The following is a 5,285-nucleotide window of genomic DNA, read 5'->3' on the forward strand; positions in this document are numbered from 1 at the left end:
CTAAGCTGAGTCAAGTTTTGTTTTTCAATATATATATTTTTTTATTTCAGAGAGGAAGAAGAGGGAGAGAGAGATAGAAACATCAATGAAGAGAGGGAATCATTGATTGGCTGCCTCCTGCACACCCCCTACTGGGGATTGAGCCCGCAACCTGGGCATGTGCCCTTGGCTGGAATCGAACCTGAGACCCTTCAGTCCACGGACCAAGGCTCTATCCACTGAGCCAAACTGGCTAGGACAATTACTTCTTATAGGAAAGTGTAGCTTTACCAGGAGGCCCCTTCACACACACCCCCAGCAGACATTCATTTAATCTCTCATTTGCCAGAATGGGACACATAATTACCATAGCTGCAAGGGATCTTGGGAAAGCACACTTTTTGGTTGAGCATCCTCACCCCAAACAGATTTGGACCTCTTTTGAGGAAGAAGAGAAGAGAAGTTGGTGTCTGTGCAGCCTCAAATATGAAGAGTTCAGACTGTGAAAAGGCCCTAGAAACATCTAGCATGGGCAGGAGAAAAGAAAATTAATGAAGAACAAAATACATCACATTAGTAGAAAATAGGATAAGTTGAAATTGAATACTGATTAAACCAGTGGTTTTTTTTTTTTTTAATATATTTTATTGAGTTTTTACAGAGAGGAAAGGAGAGAGACAGAGAGTCAGAAACATCGATGAGAGAGAAACATCGACCAGCCGCCTCCTGCACACTCCCCACTGGGGATGTGCCCGCAACCAAGGCACATGCCCCTGACCGGAATCGAACCTGGGACCTTTCGGTCCACAGGCCGACGCTCTATCCACTGAGCCAAACCGGCTTCGGCCTTGTCTGCTTTTTAATCCTGGCTCTATAAGTCACTTGTAAAGTCCTTTGCGTCTCTGTATTTCAGTTTTTCTCATCTGTAAAATGATGAAAATAATAGTGCCTCCTTTACCAGTTAGTTGCAAGAATTAAATTTAGCTACTATGCATACATTTAGTTAATATGTAGAGAGCAGTGTTTGGCCTGAGTTCACTGAACCACAGTAAGTTGCTGATTGATTGTTACTGATGTACAGAAAAGGTAATTTTATATGACTTAACTTAGCAGCAAGCAGTTTATAACAATTTGTGGGAGCATTATCTCAATTCACTGAGGTTCTGCTTCCCAACATATGTCAACAGTTTGGCTCAAATAAACTCACAAAATTCTTAAAAAACAAACAAAAAAACACACAAGAAAATTTGTTTCAATTAGGTACGAGCCATGTCAACACGCCTTATCTTTTGTCTGAGATTCATAGGGCCCTCATTAATAGGGGTTACAAATAGGACAGTAATATGATGACAAAGAAAATAGATTGAAAGTAAGAGGTAAGTCTGCGTTCAGTTTGAAGGCTGGTATAGTAATTGAGGTGGGAACTAACAGTGGCAATGAGGATGAAACTAAGTAGATGTAATCAAGAGAGTTTTAGAAAATAAAATGAATAGGAAAGGCATATATGTGTTTTAAAAATATGTTTTTACTGATTTCAGAGGGATTGAGCCCGCAACCTGGGCATGTGCCCTTGGCTGGAATCGAACCTGAGACCCTTCAGTCCACGGACCAAGGCTCTATCCACTGAGCCAAACTGGCTAGGACAATTATATCTTTTTTAAAAATATGTTTTTATTATTTTTAGAGAGAGGAAGAGAGAGGGATAGAAACATCTATGAGAGAGAAACATCATGGATTGGCTGGCTTCTGCACGCCCCCTTGGGGATCAAGCCCACAACCCGGGAATCTGCCCTGCCTGGGAATCAAATCCAGATCTCTTAGTTCCTGGGTTGATGCTCAACCATTGCGCCATACCAGCTAGGCAAGGCTTGTCTGCTTTTTTTTTTTTTTTTTTTTAATATATTTTATTGATTTTTTACAGAGAAGAAGGAGAGAGATAGAGAGTTAGAAACATCGATGAGAGAGAAACATCGATCAGCTGCCTCCTGCACATCTCCCACTGGGGACGTGCCCGCAACCCAGGTACATGCCCTCGACCGGTCAACCTTTACCTTAACTGAGCCTATCTGTCTTTTTGTATCTATGATAACATATCCTTGAAATGTGTGGGTAACTTGTGACTTCCCTGTATCTGGAGCCCCTGGGGCACAACCTAATGTGCTGGGCCCAGGACAGAGACCACAGACTCCTTCATCATCATGTTAATTGATCCTGCACCCACCTAAGTATGTGTCCATCATTTTACTTTTATCCAATCCCAGGGGTTTCCTGCTTTTCTTTCTCCTGCCTCTCTAGTCTGTCACCAATGGATTTCATGTAACCCATCTATGTCCCTTTCCTTTTATTACAATGTATAAATTCAGCAGTTTATAACAATTTGTGGGAGCATTATCTCAATTCACTGAGGTTCTGCTTCCCAACATATGTCAACAGTTTGGCTCAAATAAACTCACAAAATTCTTAAAAAACAAACAAAAAAACACACAAGAAAATTTGTTTCAATTAGGTACGAGCCATGTCAACACGCCTTATCTTTTGTCTGAGATTCATAGGGCCCTCATTAATAGGGGTTACAAATAGGACAGTAATATGATGACAAAGAAAATAGATTGAAAGTAAGAGGTAAGTCTGCGTTCAGTTTGAAGGCTGGTATAGTAATTGAGGTGGGAACTAACAGTGGCAATGAGGATGAAACTAAGTAGATGTAATCAAGAGAGTTTTAGAAAATAAAATGAATAGGAAAGGCATATATGTGTTTTAAAAATATGTTTTTACTGATTTCAGAGAAAGGAAAGGAGAGGGATACAGTGATAGAAAGATCGATGAGAAAGAAATATCATCAATTGGCTGCCTTCTGTACACTCCCTACTGGGGATTGAGTCTACAATCTAGACATGTGCCCTGACATCCAATTGTGACCTCCTGGTTCATGGGTCACTGCTCAACCACTGAGCCACACTGGCTGGGCCCAACAAATATATTAAAAAATACAGCCCTAACCGATTTGACTCAGTGGAAAAAGCATCGGCCTGTGGACTGAAGGGTCCCAGGTTCGATTCCAGTCTAGGGCATGTACCTTGGTTGCGGGTACATCCCCAGTAAGAGGTGTGCAGGATGCAGCTGATTGATGTGTCTCTCTCATCGATGTTTCTAACTCTCTATCCCTTACCCTTCCTCTCTGTAAAAAAATCAATAAAATATATTACAAAAAAGAAAACAAAATAAAAAATACAAACACATACGGTTGTGTCTCTCTTCTAACTCTCTCCAATCATATTTTCTTCACCTCTTTCTATCTGTAATAAGTATTATACATAGAGGCAACTACTATCCTGATTTTGGTATTTATCATTTCCTCATACATCTTTTATACTTTCACAACATTCATGTGTTTGTGTGTGTATTTGTTTATTTCCCTACGTGTTTAAAAATATTTTTATTGATTTCAGAGAGGAAGCCATAGGGAGAGAAAGATAGAAACAATAATGAGAATCATTGATCAGCTGCTTCTTACACACCCCCTACTGGGGATCAAGCTTGCAACCTGGGCATGTGTCCAGACCAGGAGTGGAACCGTGGCCTCCTGGCCCCTAGGTTGATCACCCAGTCCCACTGGCTGGGCTCCTTGAGTGTTTTAATGCTTCCTAAAGGTGGAACCACATTGTGTGTATCTTCTGCCCTTTGTTCTCCAGCCCCACCCCTGCTTTCAGCTTGTATTAGTGTGAAGTTTTCGTGCCATAGCACGTTGTTTTAGGCATTTATTATCAGGGCAGGGGAATCCTCTCATTGTAAGAGGATGCAAAAATGACAAGTTTTCTATTGAAAAGGCAAATCTGATCATGTCAATCTCCTGCTTGAAATACCTCAGCACTTTTTCCATTGCTCTGAGACTGAAGACTACATCAGGCCCGGCTGGATTTCAGGCTCCGCCGACCGCCAAAGCCTCATTGTAAGTCCCTTGCTTCTTTCCCTTCTACGAATTAACCTCAACTCATTCTTCAGATCTCAGCTCAAATCTGCTTCCTTGAGCAAGTCTTCCCCCCCACCACCTTGCCTGCTAGATCAGATCGAGTCTCTAATGTGCTCTCACGACAAAGCCATCTTTCAGTAGAGCACTTACCAGAACAAATGAGCACATGATTGAATCCATGTTAGTCCCAAACTGGAAGTGTGTGAAGGCCGTATCTATTTTTGCTCATAATTGCACCTCCAAGAGGCACGCAGAGTGGAGCAAGCAGTGCTGTGCTCTCAGTAATTGATATTATTTTGGGGTTTATGGTTTACTCTTTACACTTAGTTTTGCATCAATTCTAGAGAATCTTCTGGCTTTGATTTGGAGGTCACTTAGGGTCAGGAGGCCTCATCAGATGGAAACGGTCTATATCTTGATTGTGGTAGAGATTACATGCGTATATATATTTGCCAAAAAAACACCCAAAACCTAACTGTAATTTTAAAATGAGTATGTTTTATTTTATGTGAACTATAGCCTACTAATAGTTCATCTAAAAAATTAAATGGTTAGCCAAAACCGGTTTGGCTCAGTGGATAAATTTCAGACTTAGTGAATCAAAAATTTGGGATAATGGGGTTCAGGAATTTACACTAAAACAAAACAAGCTCCAAATGATTCTGTTGATCCGCTAAGGCTAAAAAATGCAGATAGTTGCCCAAACTGGTTTGGCTCAGTGGATAGAGCTTTGATTTAAAACAGGATCTTCTTTGGGTTTCACTATTTTATAAAGCTGCTAAGTGAACGATAAACTTGAGTGTCCTTGTCCTTCATTATCCTCTTAGTCTCAACCTGATCTACTAGTCCTTGCTCCTTTCTGTCCCCAACCCTCACGTTTATATCTTTTTTGTTGTTGCTAATCCTCACCCAAGGATATTTTTCCCATTGGTTTTTAGAGAGAGTGGAAGGGAGGGGGAGAGACAGAGACATCGATGTGAGAGAGACACATTGATTGTTGCCTCCCACAGGTGCCCCCACCGGGGCCTGGGATTGAGCCTGCAACACAGGTATGTGTCCTTGGCCAGAATCAAAGCCGGGACCCTTCAGTCTTTGGGCCGATGCTCTAATCACTGAGAAAACTGACAAGGGCCTCATGTTTGTATCTTTATTGTTGCTTCCAGATTTTTAGCTTCTTTACTTCCTTTTTCTTTGGATTACTTTTACTTTTGTAAAAGGAGGTAAAGGGACCACAGTTCATATATTCTTTTTAAAAATATATATTTTATTGATTTTTTATAGAGAGAAAGGGAGAGGAATAGAGCGTTAGAAACATCAATGAGAGAGAAACATCAAT

This window comes from Myotis davidii, unplaced genomic scaffold (genome assembly GCF_000327345.1).
Source record: "Myotis davidii unplaced genomic scaffold, ASM32734v1 scaffold346, whole genome shotgun sequence".
NCBI classification, from domain to species: Eukaryota; Metazoa; Chordata; class Mammalia; order Chiroptera; family Vespertilionidae; genus Myotis; species Myotis davidii.